This window comes from Falco cherrug, chromosome 5, assembly GCF_023634085.1.
Source record: "Falco cherrug isolate bFalChe1 chromosome 5, bFalChe1.pri, whole genome shotgun sequence".
NCBI classification, from domain to species: domain Eukaryota; kingdom Metazoa; phylum Chordata; class Aves; order Falconiformes; family Falconidae; genus Falco; species Falco cherrug.
In genome coordinates, this window is record NC_073701.1 from 73,916,448 (window position 1) to 73,936,565 (window position 20,118).

General features: G+C 39.7%; 1 long non-coding RNA gene across 1 annotated transcript in view; it reads right to left on the reverse strand.

Moving 5' to 3' along the window:
• Window positions 1-1,411: 1,411 nt before the first annotated feature.
• LOC129736141 (uncharacterized) overlaps window positions 1,412-20,118 on the reverse strand; it is a 30,242-nt gene continuing 11,535 nt past the window's right edge. The window contains exons 2-3 of the long non-coding RNA XR_008732359.1: window positions 5,039-5,167; window positions 1,412-2,156 (exon numbers count right to left, since the gene is read on the reverse strand). This is a non-coding gene — a long non-coding RNA (uncharacterized LOC129736141). The remainder of the gene's footprint in view (window positions 2,157-5,038; window positions 5,168-20,118) is intronic.

Below are 20,118 nucleotides of genomic sequence, written 5' to 3' on the forward strand. Positions count from 1 at the left end.
CCGTTCTTACAAAATATATTAATAATATTTTTCAAAAAACCACAAACCAGTGTAATCCCAGTAATTAAGAATAAGTGCTTATTACAATTATTCATTAAGAAAAAAAACCCATAAAAATTCCTAGTAAGAACATTGCACAAAATATGGTTTAATTAACACAATGTTCCCTAACCCAGAATTGCAGGGTGTGGACCAAATACTCCACACTAACCAGACTGCATGTTTTGGACCTTCACCACATTCAAAACATCATCTTGGCAAATGGTACAGAATCTGCAATCCTGATTCAGCTCTTTTTCAGGACAGTGGTGAAAAGTCCCATTGTTTTGTTGGTGGTTTTTTGTTTTTGTTTTAATTTGGGTGGGTTTTATTTTGCATGTTTCATGAGCTATACCAATGCCTACAGCTAAAGACAGAAATGTCAGTCTGCAGCCTGGCACCATTGAAGGTAGTGCTTAACACTGAAAGCCTTGGACGAACACAACAATCACCTGTGTTACTTTTTCCAAGGAGGTGGCATCCCTAAACCTTCCTGTATGCAATGACTCTTTCATAAAGTTCCAGCTATGAAAAGTATGCAAATTCAACAGAGACAAAGAAAATAATTAAAATTTTGCAGCAGTGCAGGCCAACAGCTCCCCCTGGGCTGGGGCAGGGGCTGATGGCACCAGGCTGGGCTGGAATGGGGACCTGGGCCATAGGTCAGCATGGAGGAGGCCCCAGGAGGGGGTGAACTAGAACAATTAATGCCCTCAGGATCCTGACCAAAGGAAAACACAACAAACCAGCTGCAGACCTTCACAGACCTCCTCCTGGTTTAGGTCCAGGATTTGGAGCAAGCCCCATCCTCTGTGCTGCGTTGACCTGCCTCTGTACAAAGTGACACTCCTCTGTTCCTCTCCCACTTCAGGCCTGGGAGCATCTCCCTTGTGTTCAAACAGACAGGGGAAGGGAAACAAGACTGAAACACCTTCTGGAAACTTCACAACACCAACAACAAGCGTGAGGTGCAAAGAAAAAGAAACAGAAGTGAGTGCAAGGCTCTGATGAAGATGAAGGATCTTGCCCAGCCTAAGCACCTTTGTACTCAAACCTCAGTAAAATATCCAGTCTCATTTGACCCCTCTATTTCAGTCATCATTTAGTTGATAGAGTAATGCTGTAACACACACAGAGTTTTACTGGCTTACTCCTAATATTCCCTAAAATTAGTTTCATGCTGGGAGACTTTACAGCTAGTATAATGAAGCACATCGTTAATAACTGTTTCTGAGATGAACTTAAAAGTTTCCAGTTATCTCAGAATCACACCTCAGAATTCGTATTAGCCAACATTTTAGCAGCCACGTTAGCTTTGACGGCATTGTTTTTATACACTGACTGGGATGTTTGTCATTCTGCCACAGTTTTAAAAAAGAAAGTTGCATAATTCAAGGACCACTTATAACCACTAGGGCTGAAAACCTTCTAGCGCCAACAACAATGCAACTGATTCTACTTTGACTTGACTTTGACATGAAAAAGTTGATTGCATAAAATCGACTGGGATTCATAAACAAAACTGCCATGTTTTGAGGAAGATCAGAAAACTTGAATGCTTTGACATAGCCACTGTGTAAAACATTCCTGTTTCATTATTAGTTATCTTCTATTACCCATATACATAAAATATCATATTTGTGATCCCCTCAACTACTTTAAATCACAACCAACGTAAGTTATTTTTCTCTACCTGTTTCAAAACATACTTTGTGTGGTTATGGATCATCCCACAGTTTCTGCTAGATCAAACAGATGAAACAAGTGAAATCCTGTGCACTGGTGACTTGAGTGCTTCATCTGTGCTTTTAACAAATATGGAACTTGAGTGCCAAAGTTTAAAAGTAATTATTACAGCATTTAAAGTACAGCAAGCATGCAGCATGGCTTAAGCTGCATCCAAGTTCTGTTTTTAGAACACAAACTTTCTCCTAAATCACTACAAAAGACTGAATATACCTGTGACTTTCCAAATTTGATTTACAACATCACAAACACTTGAAGCACAGGAGACAAGCTATATCAACCATGTCATGGGGAGATGGGGATCCTCAGGAGACAGGTTTGAGGTTAAGTTTTAGAAGCACGTACCAGGAAATCTGCTCCAACAAAATTACCTGTAAGGTAAATGAACAAAGACCAAATTGTAAGAGCAATTATCAGAAAGAGCGCAAAGAAAACTTGTGCATTATGGACAAGACTTGTGACAGGAAAGCCACCACTGAACAGTCACTTACATACAAAACTACTTACAAACACATTCAAGGGAATCCTTCACTCAGAGTTGATCATTTAGACATCCTGGCTTAGCCACAAAAAGAACATAAGCTTAAAATCAAGCAGAAATTGCTTTTAGGAATGATGGTATGCCAGGTGTTGGCTTTCAGTCAAATGGGCTATAGTAGAAAGTACACAATGGTGGCTAGTAGTTGTATTTAACGTTTAAAGACCCAGAGAAGAACAAACCCCCTCTGGTACTTGTGCATGACAGATAATTAGGTACTGATGGACAAAGACAATAAAATTAATTAAGCTGTTTTCACTCCAGTGTCATCCAGAGGGACTATTTACATGGTCTGAATTACTACACAGAGAGGAAGAAAACTACTTATACAGTCACATATAGAAGGAAGTTTAGCAGCCTACTGCCCTGCTGGAATATGTTGGAATGCCAGCAGTTAAACTCCTTTACTTGCTTAGAGGCATAGCTGCCTTGCCCAAGATGAATATGTGCCTCTATGTTGCACACTGACATCCTGAAAAGTCCTGAATTTGTGGGAACATCTACAGATCACTGAAATTAATTCAACATTAATCCCTCATAAGTACTTTTCCTCATAAATATGTGTGCATGGGTGTCTATGTAAGTGATCCGAGTGCCCATGCAGGATGTGGCAATTGCAGATTTAATTATCTCTGCAAGAAGAGTTTAAAATTCCATCACCAAGAAAGCCTTAACTATCTGTTTGTCAAGTGTGATCATGCTTATGTCACTGTTTCCACCCACCCTGCTATTTAAGAGGTCCCAATGCAGTTATAGTGATCTCTTACTGATTCTTATCTCTCTTTTCCTTTAAGTGGCTTGTTATTATGCCTTTAAGACTGTCATGTGGCAATTAATAATATTTCTATTATACTATATTGTAAGAATAAACCCAGCAGTTTCCTGAGTTGGTGGAAAACTGAGTTTTACACTCGTCAATCTACACTCTGCTGTTCCAACTTCTTTCACAAATCGGGGATCTAAAATATCTTGCCTATAATTGTTAATTTTCTATGTCATTTTCTATTACTTTCAAACAGTTTTGTGGATAACAGTCTGTAGAGAAAATCTGGTTTAATATAGAAAGACTTTATCTTTCTATGTAGATATTTTAACTTTGCAGTTTTTCCAACCAAATATCTTGATGCTTCAGTGAAATCATAGTTTTGGTGTTAAACTTCAATTTCTTCCTAACTTTTTATGTGGTCTTGATATTTGAGACTAGACATCTCAGATGCTCAGCATGAATGGGCTCCAGCAAGCCTAATAAATAGATGTAAATTCAGGCAGACAGTCCCTTTTAGGTCATTTTCACTCCATACAGGCACCTGTAACAGACTGTTACCAGCGCCTAAAAGTACATGCAGTGCAGGTGCCAAAGCTGAAAAGACTAGACTGCACCTTTGGTAGTTCCAGTAACTTTTTGCCACTTCCAAAGCCCTGTGTTGGCTTCCAGTTTTCACCCCAATTTCTTTCTTTGGGATCAGGTCAGTAAATTCTCCTCATTCTTTAGCAAATTTTTATTGTTTGATGTTCTTCCTCATCATTCTTAGGACAGCAGCCCATGACTGTAGAAAGCAAAGTCTTCTTAGCGGTACTTTCTACTCCATCATCAATATCCCTCCTGTATTCAATTCTTTCTTCCTGGGCTTTTATCTTTGCTGAGGACTAAGAATAATTCCTGCCCTGTGGAAACTGTGATTTTTTTTCTTCTGTCTTGCAATACTGATGAATTATTGTAGCCTGACATGCTCCTTTTTTTCCTGCACATACTTTATTATTAATAAAGTACAGATATATTTTTAAAAAATTATTTCTAAACTAGCAACCAACCGTAATTCATTTTCACATCTATCCTAATTTTTCTAAATATTTTCTGTATATCAGTTATTGTTTTATTGGAAATTGCCATTTTTTTAAACAGAAAAGCATCATCAGATATTATTGCAAATATCCACCCTGAATCTCCTTTGACAATAACTAGGCTTTTTTTTCCTCCAGTTGACATGGAGAAAAACTGATCATCATCCTCCTTACTACAATACATAGTACCATACTTTTATACTTTGTTTAGTCTTGACCAAATAAAGTGCATTCAGCCTTTCCATAGTGATCATGCACACTTGTGTCAGTCTGGGTTTCTCCTCTGGACTTTCTCCAGTTCCTCTGCATTCTTCTTATCCTGCTTACAGTCTTCTTAGCTTCATTGACACCATGTAAAAAGTATATTTATTTTTTTTTGTAACACAATCTTGTTTCTAAAACATTCCAGAATAAAGGTGGGTTTGGGTTGGTTTGTTTGGGTTTGGGTTTTAGTTTTGTTGTTTGTTTTGGTTTTTCACTTTTGTATAAAAGTCAGATTATTAAACTCTATTGAGATACTTAAATTCTTAATAAATATTACACTCTACTGACTTACAGATTTCAGATAATTTCTGTAATTTAGTAGGATTTTGCACTGCAATTCTCTGTGCAGAAGTGCAGTTATTCTGTTGGATAAGGTAGATAAAATTATGCTAGTTATTTGCTGTGGTTTTAAGTTCACAGTCCCCTCTGTCTCTAGTGGACTGACCAGACATCCTCTGCTACTTATTTCTCCTTTACTGGTCCTTCTCCGTTCTCGAACACACATGTATTGCTCCCTGCCCTGTTGAACTTAAGGCCATGCACTTTTATATCTGAGCCTTGGCTGGACGAAATAGTGATGAAGAGGGCTACAGGGCCCCTGCACCTTACCTTGAGGTCTCCTCCTTTCCTCAGTTGCTCAGTCTGCTCAGTGTTCTTGTTTAACCAAAGAAAATTCTTCTCACTTCAGGAGTCATTTAAGTGTTTGCAGATCCAGAAAGCTTGTTCTGCAGTACGTTCCTGACAGCAGAAAAGGTCAAACCTTTCTAAATCCCTAAACTCACATTTGCAGATCACCTTGCAGTCAGCATCTTCTCATGAGGAACATGCTCCCCATATACTGTTACGGACCCACTCAAAACTCACCTAACTTCAGACCCTGATGCAAGAACCACCCTAAAATAGGATTACCTTGATTGCCCTTTGCACAATCCTACAGTTTTGTGCACTGCACAATTCTACAGCTATCTGTACTCAAAGAGCAAGGACTATAGCTTGCAGAGAAGGACTTGAATGCATCTTTCCAAGTCTTTATCTAGGGTTCTAGTTTTCCAAAAAATTATGGGCAAATTATGAAATAGCCCAATTAAAATCTAGGTGAGCTTTTTATTTTCTATAGGTATGAACACCAAATGGTTAAACTCATTGCTTCTGCTGGAACTCCAAATCTGTACTCAGAATTTGTTTCTGGACCTTGGACAAAGGACTTATTCTACAAGTTTAACATTTTTAATCAGGAAAAAAGGAGAAAAAAAATATTTCCCCAAATCATAGTGATGTTCTAAGGACCAACTTCTTAAAAGCTTTTGTAGCCTTCTGTGACATCTTTAGAAAGAGCATACTTAATTAATTACTATTATCATCATATATTCACATGAAGGCTCAGAGGATGAATTGTAAATGCTTTTAAAAACTACTATTTTTCTTTAAGGGAATAAATTAAGAATGTTGACTTCTGGCATAAAGTCTAAGGGATGATAGATGCAAAGAGGCCACAGCACAAAGGATCTGTCTAAGAGGCCAGTGGTTACACACATAGTAGCTGTGTATTACAAGCACTTAGATGGTCATAGCCACACATTTGTTGATTAAATGGTGAGAGAGTTTACGTCAGATGGTCAGCTTGAACACCATTCTTCAGTGATGAGAGTGTCCCTTCAGCAGATGTACAGCTTACTAACTGCTGCAGTTCAGAACTGAAAAATGAGCTTCTCCTGGGCAGCAAAGGGTTTCTACACAGGGAGGAGGACACTGAAGTATGTCTTTTGTAACAGAAGATCTAGAAAAGTAGTTCAGCACGTACATACAAAAAGAAGACTTGAGCATTCATTTCCTCGTTGTCTATGTTATTTTAAGCGTCTGTCACCAGGTAGCTGTCCTCAACCCTTGATCCGTCCCTTCTGCTGAGTCATTACAACCAAACCCCTTTTTTCCTGGGTTAGTTTCCAGCTGGATATCTTCCCTAGTACAGTGAACCTGAGGCAGTACAAACAGAGGGAACACATAAGATGGTAAGAGTGAAAGAGTTGCTTAATTAGTTTAAACGCACATCTAATATTTATGCCAAATAGCTAAACATGGCCTCTGGTAGCTGGATAGGCAAATTAACCCCATCCTCATAGTCATGTATGCAACATAATACAGATACTTGTAGAGCTTATCCAGAGTCAAACAGAATCAATATTTTCTAGATATTTCCTGGAAGGATACCCACACTGATAATTCATTTTAAACGTGTCTTCATCACTCAGTATTGATTAAACTGTAGTTTCATCACAGCTCATATAAAGGGCAACATTTTCTTGCAGAGCTAAGGATCAGATCTAGAAAGAGATTTGGATCCAAAGTATCACTACCTATTTCCTATCTCCACTCAGGGAACAAAAGAAGTCATATCTATATCTGTTGTAGAAGATTGTCTGAAGGATTATTTTCACAAGGCCAAACTCCTGCTCATGCTGCCATGGTTAATCTCAAATTGCTCAAATTGCTTAGCCCAATTATGTTGGAATTCAGGATTGAACTGACTCAGCAATAATTTCTGTGAATTTTCTGTGAAATACAGCTGCATTAGCCAAAGTCTGATAAAGTAAAAGTGGCAGCCCTTGAAACTATTATCTGCACAGCAAGAGGATTTATAGTAAAAAAAAAATAAAATAAAATAAATGAAAGTATAAATCAGAGCAATTTACAAGAGCGCTCAGAAAAACAAAGACTGAAATAGAAGATAGGACTGAGTTGCTAATGGCAGTTATTACAGTGTCATTTAAGCTTAATTAATACTGGTAATGCTCTCCACCTCCTTAACTACAGTGGCATGGTAACAGATGAAAAATATTATCTTCTCATTCACAGCTTTGAGGAACACATAGGATTATGTAGACACAGAAGAGATCTGGCCAACTAGTACTGTGTAATCACACAACTGCATTGCTCGATCATGAAGCATATGGCGTAATATTTGTTTGCTGGCAACAGGCAGAAGAATACATAATCAGATTACACTGTATTTAGAGCATCTTGGACTTTTTTCTTTTTTTTTTTTTCCCCACAATCATTAGGTGTGTAAAACTGTCAGAGGTTTAAACAGGGAAAGGTTCTCACTATGAACTTACAGTATCTTCTTATTACTGTTTGACTCTTGCATTTGTATGTAGTGTAGTGCATTTTCAGATGATGTTGCAAAGTGCGTTAAGACAGTGGCAAGCTGAAGTCAGATACAAGTCAGAGGACACTCTCCTACTGCCTGAAGTGAATTCCTACTCCTTTCCTTCAGTGTAACAACTTCAGATAGACCAAGTGAATATACATTTGCCTGAACTTGAACAGAATGTAGATACACAACAGAAACCAATCACAGAAAGTATAGCTGGAAGGAGTATATCCAGAGATCTCATGTCCATCTTTCCACTTAAACCGAGTTTCATCAATGTTACATTACATCAGCTGCAGCTTTGGTTAGCTATGATGTGAAAACCTCCAAGGACAGATTATACAGTCTTCCAATGCTACATTATCCCACTCCCACTAAGTAAAGAAGCTTTTCCTAACGTTCAAAGATGTTCAGCCTCTGGGTCTTTTCTCTTCTCATACATCTGCCACTATTGAGAAGATTTTGGCTTTTGCTTTACCATTCCCTTGAAAGTAGCTTTAGGCTGTGGTTACATTGACCCTTAGCCTCCCCTTTGCTAGATTCAGTAAGCCCGTCAAACTCAACCTCTCCTCACAAGTCATACTCTCTAGGCCCCTAATCGTCTTAGTGGTTGGATAGATTCTCACCATTTTCAAGACTGAGTGAGATGGCCCAAAACTGTACAGAATATTTCATGTGCATGCGCACCAGCACCATGCAGAGGGTAATGATGACTTCCTCAATTTGTTGGACATGCTTTCCTATTCAATAAGCAGTTTGTCTTATCTACGATGAGAGCACACTGTTGGTTTATATTCAGCTTGGTGTCCACCATAGCCTTTTCAGCAAGCCTGCAGCTCAGTGGGTCAGTTTGTGGCCTGTAATGATACCTGGTGTTATCCTGCCCTAGGCACAGAAATTTAGGCTTCTTGTTGAGCTTAGTTTCTGTTGGCCTAGTCTTCAAGCTTTTCAAAACCCCTCTGGACTGAATCTCAACCATCAACATGTCGATCACCCTACTCAAATTTAATGTAATCTATACATTTCCTGAGGATGTGATCTGTCTCATCATTTGAGATGATAATGATGATATTCAACAGTATCGGTCCCAGTATTGACCCCTGGGGTACTTGTTAATAACGGCCAACTACATGTCAATGCATTGATTACTATCATTTGAGTCCCATGGTCAATTCAATTATGAGCCCATCTAATGCACACTTCATCCAGTGCATGTTTCCTAAGTCAAAAGCCTTATGAAAGTTAAAGTATCTGATCTCTGCTGCTCTCCCCCTGCCTCATAGCCAGCCATTTCATCATATAAGGCAGTCAAGCTGGTCAAGAATGACCTGTCCTTGGTAAATTTGTGCTTACTGTTCCTGAAGGACTTTCTTGTTTTTCCAGTGCTTGTAAATGGATTGCAGAAGTACATGATGTCCAGTCTGAGGTGAGGTTGGCCAATCTTTCTGACCTGGAGCCTCCTTTGTGCCACTCTTAAAGATGAGGGTAATATCAACGTCTTTCAAGACAGGGACTTCCTCCGATCACTATGATGTTTTTGTAGATAACACAGTCATCCTGCAATCACACTTCAATGAATGCCATCTAACCCACAGATGTGAATATGCTCAGCTTTTTAAAGTAGTTTTGAATTTGTTGCATCCCCACTGTTGGCTAGCCTCCTTACCAGCCTCCTATAGGCAGTGATCTGGGAGGATCTTTGTAGTGACTGGGGCAAGAAAATCAAGGAATACTTCAGGCTTTTCAGAATCATTGTCACCAAATTGACTCACCCATTCATCAGCTACTGCCATGCTTGTTGAATCCCTTCTTCCTACATCCCTGGCTCCCAAGTTTAGCTCCACCTGAGCTTTGACTTTTCTGATGTTTTCACTAAATGCATGATGATCACTCATATGTATTGCTGTCCTTGTTTCACTTCTATGCTTTGTACATACTGGTTCACTAAGAAGTTAATTGCTTTGCTGAGCTGGAGTACTGTCAAAATTCTCCCTTTTTCTATAAATGGTTGTATGGGGAGATGTTGCTGAACTTTCAGTAAGTTTTCTTTAAAAGCTAGTTAGTAAAAATACGCTCTCTGGAGCATGTTGCCCTCTCATGACAGCCTCTGGTTGGATTCTGCATGGAAGTTCCCTAAATAAGCTTAAGTGACTTGTCTTGAGGTCCACAATGCTAACTCTGCTGCTTCTTTTCCTCACTTCCTCTGGATTTTGAGCTCTAGTACCTCAAGGTCACTACAGTGCAAACTACCATCTACAATCACATTCACCACCAATTTTTTGTGGGCAGAAAGTCAAACAGATGTCATGAAATTTTGCAACTGGCCCATGCCAACCGAGGAGAGAGGTTAGGATGCGAAGTATAGAATTACAAGACTCATTCCTTATTCATGTGTGTGAGATGTCCCATTCCAATTGAGGCACACCAAATGTGGTTTCACACGTGGTTCTTGCACCTTTCAAGCATTCAGGCACAACATGATTTGACCAGTTACTACTTAACACATACACACTAATATTGTTAAAAGCAACTGTTGTGCCACCATTCGCTTCTTTCTTGAGCTAGATGTCCTTGGAGTCAGTCTTTCTACTATTACTTATCTATGATGCCAGATAATGGAAGCATTTCACAGAGGTGCTGGAGAGCTTTTATCTCAGTTGGCTTTAAGATTCCAAGAAACAAAGTTCTTTAAATTCAGGATGGGGGCTGTCCTCCTCCTTGCAATGAACCGGGGCCCTTTAATCATGCTGACTTCACCATGACTATGCAGTATTCAATGTAAACTATATATCTCTTACAAAAGCTAATATAATTTCATACTATTAAGAAAGTTCATTCAACTTCATACTATAAAGACTAATTGGTACAATAGTTAGGGAATAAGATTTTCCTAACACAGACTTGTCTGGCTTCTCTAATACTCATATTAGACTCTAATATAAACTCTATATACATATAAACTCTAATACTAGAAAAAATTCACCAACAGGATCTAAAGAGTTCTTGCATTGTTTGCACAATACTATCTTCCCCTTCCATCAAAAACCTCCCGTGGGAAGATAAGTTTGTGATCAGGAATTCTGCACTAATTTTGATGCCATTTGCCCACATTACAATTCAGCCTTTGAAGGCTATGGGGAGTTTCACTTTAGTCACATCTAGTTCTGTCAGGATTGTGTTAGAAAGGGCACATATTATGCTGACAGACTAAAAACTTGCAACTTTATGTTGCCCCAACAGATGCTTTTGCTAGTAAGCATCCAGCATACCCAGTCTGTCACCTGTACTACTGCCCTTGCTGTGACAATGTGTGCCGGAAAGTCATGGAAACTGGTCAGAGCTTTATGGAATCAGATTTCCTGATCCTAACACTCTTCCTTTCTCTTGGGGATTCCAGAAGAGTGCCACTGCTTTACAATGCACTCTCTCGTTTGTGGGTAGTGAAGTACGGCTACATGCTTACTTCAGTTCAACTGAGTGGAATATAGTTTCTAGCTAAATTTGCCTCCACATGTTTTCACAATTTCACCATCATTCATTCCTCTCCATTTAATATGCATGCCTTGGATAAAGTAACAGCTCGGTCTTCAGCTGTAACCTAGCCCTATCTTAGAGCCATCCCCCTGCCAAAAAGCTGATTATCTGCTGGTGTAGTTGCACTGGGTTGCTTCAAAACTGACTTCTAGCTAAAAACGTGACAGCTCCAAATGCCACTGGACTTTCACTTCTGCTTTCATCCAGCAACCCACATTTGAAGATACATACATTTTATGAAAACCAAAAACATCCTAATGAAACCCAAATTACTTTGCTATCTTCAAGAGTAATCATATTAAATTTTGTGGCTTGCAATATGCCAGTGTTCAGTCGGTTGGTTAATCACAGCTCGGCTTGCCTCAGCTTCAACCAGAACCTCGTGGTCCAGAGCCCAAAGAGCTGGTACCAGAACTGGCAGCAAATCTGCAAACTCCCTCCCTTTGCTGTAAGACCAGCTCTCCCCCACCTTTTTGATTGTTTACACTAAAAATATTGCTATATGAAGAAAAAATAGGTAGCTTTAAATTTTACAGTGGCACAGAGAACATGCTAGCTGCCCCTGTGTTTTATCTCAGGCCAAAAAAAAAACAATCTAGAAAGGAGAATTTCAAATAAAACTTCATTAATATTTAACTAAGCTTATCAGGAATAGGGGAACTGTCAAGCAGTATGGGGCATCGTGATTATTAGTTGTTATTTTCACATAACCTTTGCTACTTACTCATATAAACAGCATTTCAGTCTTGATCAAGAAAAATGAGTCCATTTATGTGAAGAAACAAAAATGTATTTACATTCTGTTATAGAATATTTTATGGCAGTCTTTTATATATGTGCGTGTATCTGCCATGTAAGGCATGTGAATTGTGTTTCATGTACATCCAGAAAAAAAAAAAGATAATTGGCTTATTATTGTTTGTCAAAAGCCACACGTATGGTATGGAATTTTGGTATTTGTTTGACAGCGTACCACAAAAAGTGTGTGCAATACTTTTGGCCCAAATCATGTATTTAGAACTACAAACTTACAACACATTTTTCATTCTTGAAGTGAATGATTAAATTTATATATATATATATATATATATATAGTACATTTCTGAAAAATGTGCTGTGAGACAAATGGAAGCGGAGTGCTGAAGAAAAAGCTGGGCTGAGAGCCGGGCAGCCAGCAGGCTGAGCAGCCTGAAGGTGCCCTGCCCAGCAAGCCCAGCCATTCACCTGCTTGAGAGCTAACTGGAGAGCATTTCATTTCATAGCGTCAGCATTTTCCCAGTGTCCTGTTACAGCAGAAAATTATCAGCTGCTATGAAATGTTCCTTTAAATTATTATTCCAGTACACTGTTTGCTTTGCAAGTGGCACATATAGATTAGAACACTCAAAGGTCTGTCTTCATGTATTTTGTCTGCAGTGGTGAAACATGGCCAAAAAGACCCATTATCATTAGAAAGGACAGAGTTGATTATGTGCTGCTACATGGACTGAAATACTTTATATCAAAGTTTCTTAAGTAAATGATTCAATACCAAATGTGTGAGGTTAAAGAACTCAGCTCTTCAGTTCCCCAAGCACAATAATCTTCTTCTGTGACCTTCTGCAATTAGCAAAAGTTGTTTACAAACCCAGAGATTTGTCCATGAATTTTTTGCTGACGGTGGTGGGTCATAGCCAGCAGGAAATGTTTCGTGAGGGCCCACTGAGAACGTAACATGGACTTACTGCTACATGAAATGCTTTAAAATGTGTAACCCAGGCATTGCATGAGTAGCCTTTATTCTAAAACAGGAATTATTTTAAAGGAACTCGGAACTGAAATTCTTCTGACAAAATGGAACTATTCTTATTATCTTTAAAGAAAACATGATAGGTGGCTGCTGTGGCCATGAAAGCAGTTTGCTTTCTCTATAGAGCTTGGTAGAAACAGGTTTTCTTTACTAAGTCTCCAGTTGTGCCTCTGGGAAGAGCACAGAACTGCCAGCCACCCAGCTGCATTTCATGTAGTGCTGCCAGGAACAGCGTGCCAATATTTGTATAAACAGCTTGTCCCTGTTGTTTTACTGGGAAAAAAAAAATATCATGCGGTTTCCAACTATGTCCAACTTTGAACCTTCCTGCATCTTGAAGGATAATCAGATTTTTGAATTAAGTAAGCAGGAAGTGGAACTTAATCACTGAGCAATCCGGGGGAAGGACCTGTGCTCTAGTAACATGCCTGAGTTTTGCTGAGCCATAGCTGTGGGAAACACAGGGATACCAGAGTAGCTCTGAAACACTACCTGTGAGACTGTGATAGCAAGAATTTACTACAAAGGAAGTTTTGTTCACTGTGCTGTAATAATTACTATCAGAACTTACAGACCCTCATACCCACCTACAGTGTACTAAATTTCTCAAATTCACTCTTATATAGTTGCAAAATAGAAACAACTGAGTACTCTGTGGCTGTGTTCATTGCATATACATAAGCATGTTAAGACTAATTAAATACTCTCTGCTGCTTTTGCGGCTTTGGTGTTGCAGATACTCAGCAATCCCATTGATATTCTTGTTCCTTAACATTTAAGTACACAGAAGGATAGTCTACACTAATGCAGAGCAGATTTGGAATAATTTCCTTGAGTCAGTACTATAATACCAGTATAACAGTAATTCAAATGTCAGGCTCCCATTTTTCAACTTTAGCAAAGCACTGCTTTTTTCCTTCCATTTCCTGACTTGGATTTTTCATTTGCATTACAGACACAGGTCACAGAAATACTTGTTTTCATATAAAAGCTTCATGTCGACCACTTTTTTGTATGTTTTAGGTTGCAATTATCTTTTTTTTTTCTTTTCTTTTCTTTTTGTGTAGGAGTGCTGTCAAATACTACTATGAAATGCCAAAGCGTAAGAATCACAGCAACCACTGTCTCAATACTCAGAAAGTGTCTAAAAAACCCCAACAATAATATAACCCTTCCCCCAAGCTTTGTGTTCTCCCGGAAAAGTTCCAGATTCTTCTGAACTAATAGAGTCCCCTTTTAAAGAGAAGACAAATCTTTTGAAGTCTGTTTGATCCATTTATTTAGGGTCTTTAGGGGGAAATTTTGTGCACATGCCAAAAAATCAGTGGGAACTGAAAAGTTCCTGGTTGAGCTGGACAGAGGGTCATTTCTCTGAGCAGTGAAAGGCTCAGCGGCTGCAAGTCAGAGGGTTCCTAAGGAATGTAAGGAGGCATAGTCACATGCATCTTGCCACATTTACAGAGAAGGAGCTCGAGTAAGCAGCGGTCTGTAAACCCACAGATCACTGTCCCACACCAGTGACAGCGAATCAGGCAAGTACAACTTGGGAGCATGCCCTTAACAGCTGGCAAGAGGTTTTGGGGTTGGATGTTTTGAGATTTTTCTCTCTCTCTTTTTTTTTTTTCTTTTCTCCCATTTTTCACCAAATCACAGCAGCTACAATGCTGGCATAATGCAACAGAAGAGAAATTCACAGACACAGTAATGAAAATTCATTCAGTTTAACTTGGCAACTTAATGGGTAAAAAAGCATAAACTTATACCCTCCAATATCTGATACTGCTGTAAGGAAGGTTTCAAAACTCCAGTCCAGTAAGCATTAAAAGACTAAATTTAGGAACTGTTACCTGAAACACCAAAATGAAAATGTTCCCTATTTATTCAGAAGATGCTATATCAAGCCTGGTTCTGCCTGTCAATAATTATGTGCATCAAATTTCCAGAATCATGTTGAAGACAAGCACAAATCTACATTGCTTATTCAAAACAGCTCCTAAAAGCAGATTGTTAAGAAATAAAGTTATTCTACAGAGTATCTAATTTTTCCAGAAACTTTGAATTACTTCATTGGCTTTCATGACACAAATGTATGCAAATAAATCAGAGGTGAGCTGACACTAAATATTAGCCTGTACTGGTTTATATCCAGTTTCTATACAACTAAAACATTAAAGCTTACTAAAAATCACACATATACATCATTTCAGTATAGTCCATGAACATTTTCTGATATTTTTATGCTGTTTATAACAATGAAATACAGCGTACTCAAGTAAAGACACCAGAGCAACTGTGTTTTTCTAAGTAAAAGCCATTTAGCCTCTCTCAAAAGAAGTTAAATATCTCACTATGAAATTACATTGCTAATAGAAGATGTAATCACTTCTCGGTTGAAACAGTAGAATGAAGAATTCAGATAAGTAGCATTTGAAATTATTACTTTCACAACACATCTCAGGAAATACCTAAACTTATTCACTGTGCCAACCAGAAAATCATTATGAGAAAGAACAGCCAGATGTGGTTTAGTTCATTCAAGGAAATTCCCCCCAACATGTTCCTTCTTAGAAAGCAATATCCAACAGTTGTGCATAATGGGCAAGAAAATTTTAGAAGGACCATTCACTGATTACAGAATCACAACCAAGGCAACAGAAAATCATCTATGAGAAATGCAAGTCCTTGACCTTGCTTACAACCTCCTGTGAGAAACTGTGCTGATGAGACCCACCATCGCCACAGCAGATGTATTGTCTCAACGTTGCTATAGCAGGAAACTCATGCCATTACCACAGTGAATAAATTGTTAAGGCAGGAAGATAACACCACTGCCACGAAAGAGATTTCAGGCAGGAATATAACACCACTGCCACCGCAGAGGTTTATCTATACATTGTTAAAGGAGGAAACTGACTGACGTCTTGGAGCAACGGGGGAGGCTGATCCTGCAAAACTTAACCAAACCCCTGTGCATGCGCCAAGACTTGGGGTGAGGGGGTCAAGGTGCCTGGAGGCCCCTTGATGTTGGGCACGTACACCATTGACAGGTGGAAGGTGTGGTTAAGCAGAACAGCTTGTAAAAACTCTATAAAAACATGGAACCAACTGACATCGGGCAGAACGTTCCCCCACCGGACTTGGAAACTAATTGGACTGTCGGGACGCTGCAGCTCCGGGGTGTAGCTATTGCTCTGAACTCTTTCCTTTTCTTTCCTTCTTTCTTTCCTTCTTTTCTCTCTCTCTATCTCTTGCTTTCTCTCTCTTTGCATTCACAGATGTATTGTTGGGCAAATAAAGTTCCTTGGCTCTTGACTCCATTTTGAGTCTTAATTCTGTTCCCGAGAATACAAACAGAGCCATGCTCCGGTCTCAGACCGGCATGCGACACCTCCAAGAACCAAGGCACAGGATATAAAGTGTATTCAATATGAGGAAATGTATTATTAAAAGACTGTTAAGCATTCCTGGAAAAATAAATGGATGCCAGCCAGGGATGGATGCCAAAGGATGCTGGCCCTGTCTGTGACAATAGCTATGACTATATTACTCAGTCTTACTAAAATCCATTTACATTTTAAAAGAGTGGGGGAAAGGTGCATTCTGGTTTTGAAAAATATGCAGTGGTGTGTTATTTCAGTGACAGCAATGAGCCATCAACACCGGTCATAATTTTGTCTACTCCTATGGGAAAAGGGAAAGAGGACCACTGCAGGAGTCCCCAAATAACTCAAACAACCCAGTATAAAAGGGAGGGCCACTGCTCTGAAATGAAATAGGGAAATTCTGACTATTCCAGGGCACAAACTCCTCCAGTCAGATGTGTGTCCCTGTGCTGAGGGGCAAACTCCAATAAATCTTACATTTTATTTCCGTGAAGCCTTACACCCGTTTCTTATAATATACACAATCAAACTAGGAGCATGAACCTGAACAGCAGAAGAAGAAAAGCACTTGCACAGCCAGGAAAGGAGGAGAGGTGGCATGGCATTTTGGGAGACAGTCACTGAAAAGAGGTGTAGCAGGAACAGGCTCTAGATAGGGACTCCAGAGTACTGAATGTTCCAAGTGAAGCAGCACAATGGTTTGCAATTTTTATAGAAATAACTGATGAGTTTTCCAAAAGGAAACACTCATCAGATCGGATTAATAACAATAAACATGTTATTGACATAAGGAAAGGTAAATCAGCTCACGCTGGGCTTTGCCTTGCCAGAAATAGATTGTACTTGAGATAAATCATTGATAGCTTGAGTAGCTGCCCACTGCCATTTCTGCCAGCGCTGTTCTGAGGAATTAGCTTGCCTCCTTTCTTTAACAGAAAGACTTCACAATCGCAGTTATGGTGTACAATATTAACTTGCCTCTATGGGTGATTAATTTAGTCATGGGAAATGTAGGCAGTGTCTTAGGAAAGCAGACACAGAAAACCACCACAGCTGTCCCTCTCTCTTACTGTTGTTTATGATGCTGGAGCCTTGCAAAGATGGTTTATGTTTCTGTGGTGAGCAGGCTGATGCGTTGTGCTGGGGAGAGGAGAAAGGGGAGCTCCTGCCCAGCACCAGGAACCATCCTTTATTTCCCAGTCTTCTGGGAGGCAGAAGCAAGCCCAGCTCCACGCATTTTCCCACTAGCTTCCTCTTCCCTCCTTGTAGTGGGGGTTGCTCAGCCCCAGCCAGCCTCCACACACACCCTGGGTCTATTTCTTAGAGCAACTAGATTCAGCGTTAGCTCCAAGGTTTGACCTGTCTCTCTTGCATATATTCAAGGTGGGGAACTGCTGTGCCAGGCAAGTGTAGGGTCTAGAAAGCCACTTTGAGACAACCCTAAGTATTTGTGCCTCCAGAATAAACAAAGATGAATCCAGTGATTCGAGGTTTAATGTCAGAGCTCTTCCTATGAAATGCTTTACATGACATTTAAAAGGGAAGATGTAGCATAGCATGAAGTGGGGGACAGTGTAACCTGCTTCCTCTGAAATCTTCCCTAGAGGATTACATTACCCTTACCTCTCTAAGAGTAGCTTCACACTTTTCATTTAATTTGATACTTCCATTAGAGGACATAGCTCTTCTCTTCCTTAGAACACTACTTCTAAAACTCACCCTAACAGAAAACTTTATTTATAAATGTATTTAATATAGATGCATTTGTGTGTCTAACTCTGTTTCAGTACTTTTCCAAACAAGTGAAACAGCTGGGCTTGGGGATTTCAAACCCTCCTTCTCAGTCTGCATACAGAAACTGATTCTCCATCTCTTTCTTTCTTACTATGAAGTGTGTGGGTTTAGTTTAACATTTTCTAAAGCAATTATGTATTTGGCTTTTCCTTTAAATTTTTCGCTTCAGTCAGCTATATCATCAAGTCCAGTAAAAAAAAAAAATATCTGATTTCAGCTTTTTTTAAAAAAAAAACCTGGTTTTGTTTCTAATCTCATGTCTAAGCCAAAACCTCAGGCAAAATGGGGGAAGAAAAAGGTCTTGTAGCCGAGAGAGAGAGACTTTATCAGTTTGGGGATGGGGAGTACGGTGGTGGGTTGTGGCTTGAGCTATGGGCATACATACTCTTCATATTATTCAAACATAAACCCTGGAAGATCTTAGGAGGACCCGCACAGTGTATCCTCCCAAGGATTTAGTCATATATAACCTTTGTCCTCCTCATTGTCCCTGACTGGGAGGGTCCCATACTGAGTTCATCTGAAGAAGTCACTAAGGAGGAAGTGGAGAGCCCATAACCAAGATGACAACAGCATCCCAAATTCTGCTGCTTCATTGGAGGTCTCAAGTGGAATACATGCTGCAGAGCAGCCTCCTCCTGTTTTGACTGCCTAATACAACACACCGAAATAACGGGCTTGACTGTTATTCTGAGGCCCTGTGAAGATAAGTGATGTACAAAAAAGCTGGCACGTTCCACAGCACTCTCTTTTTCAATAGCTATTATGAGTTTAACCCTGAAGCCCTCAACAGCATAATCTGGCAGAGGAGCAAGGGAAAATGTTTCTGCTGGGATTGAAGGTAGGGCTTTTAGATGGCTACCACATGATGAAACATGACTTACATTTTTAGAATTTGGTCTAGGTGGACGCAGATAAACATCAAACCCACAGGATCAGACTCAGCTTGAAAAGGATTCAGGGCTGTTTAGCACATATTTTTGCTTATTACTTCAATGTTAGAACCATTTGAATGGGCACCAATAATGGTCCAGACAGGAGTTTGGGTTTGGGTAACTGGTTTTTGCTATGGTTTGGGTAACTGAGATAAACAGGAGGTTGTTAGCACTCTCTGTAGGCTAAAACACTTTTACCCTTCTTCATAGTAAGAAAAACCCATTTAAGCAGGCCTTCTGAGGGAGCCATAGCCCAGACAGGGTGGACTGACTCATTCTTCATATTCTTTTTCCACTCCTGTTTGGGCACATCAGAGGCTCTAATACAGAATTACCCGCAAATTAGTTGCATCATTTGGTGTTAACTGGATGCTTATAAGCACCAAGTCCCCCATTTCAGGTCCAGCATCAGTACAGGGCTCCAGGAAGCCCCTTGCCCAGTCCCGGTTTAGCTTTAGATCCCTCCACCTCCTGGGTGCAATGCCATGAAACTAAGGGTTGGAAGTTGAGGAAAAGATAGAGGCGAGGGAGAAATACATAAGAAACTAGAATGAAGTGGTATGTGCATTTCTACTGCTCCTCTACAGTTGTGAAGAAACAAGACAGCAAAAGGTTCTGATTCAAGAGGCTGATATGTGAGGCTGGATAGAAGAGATGAACAGCAATATGCTTCATAAGCACTGTTAACAGAATTTCTGAAAGCTTTTCCAGAAGCAAAGCATGTATTTATGCTTATAAATTTCTTGCTAATCAGTTAGTTGCTACCAACGTGAAAAGCCAGCTTCTACTTTCCATGAGCCATTGGAGACCCTCACACATCACCAACGATGCTTTTATACCTGGTGCTACTGTAGCACTTAAATGCACCAAGTAGGTACCAGGTCTTTTTCTGCTTAGAACTGAGCAGAAATGCCAGACAAACCAGCCGGTAACTGACAAAGTTACTGCTGCATTGTATCTTTTCTGACTGTCTGCGTAACATGAGGCTTCCCTGCAATTTGTTTGAACAGCTCCATACTTGCAAAACTCTCCAGGCTCTTAGAAATTGTCAACTGTTAATGAAACAATTGGAGATGGGAGGGAAGGAAGATTAGGAATTATAA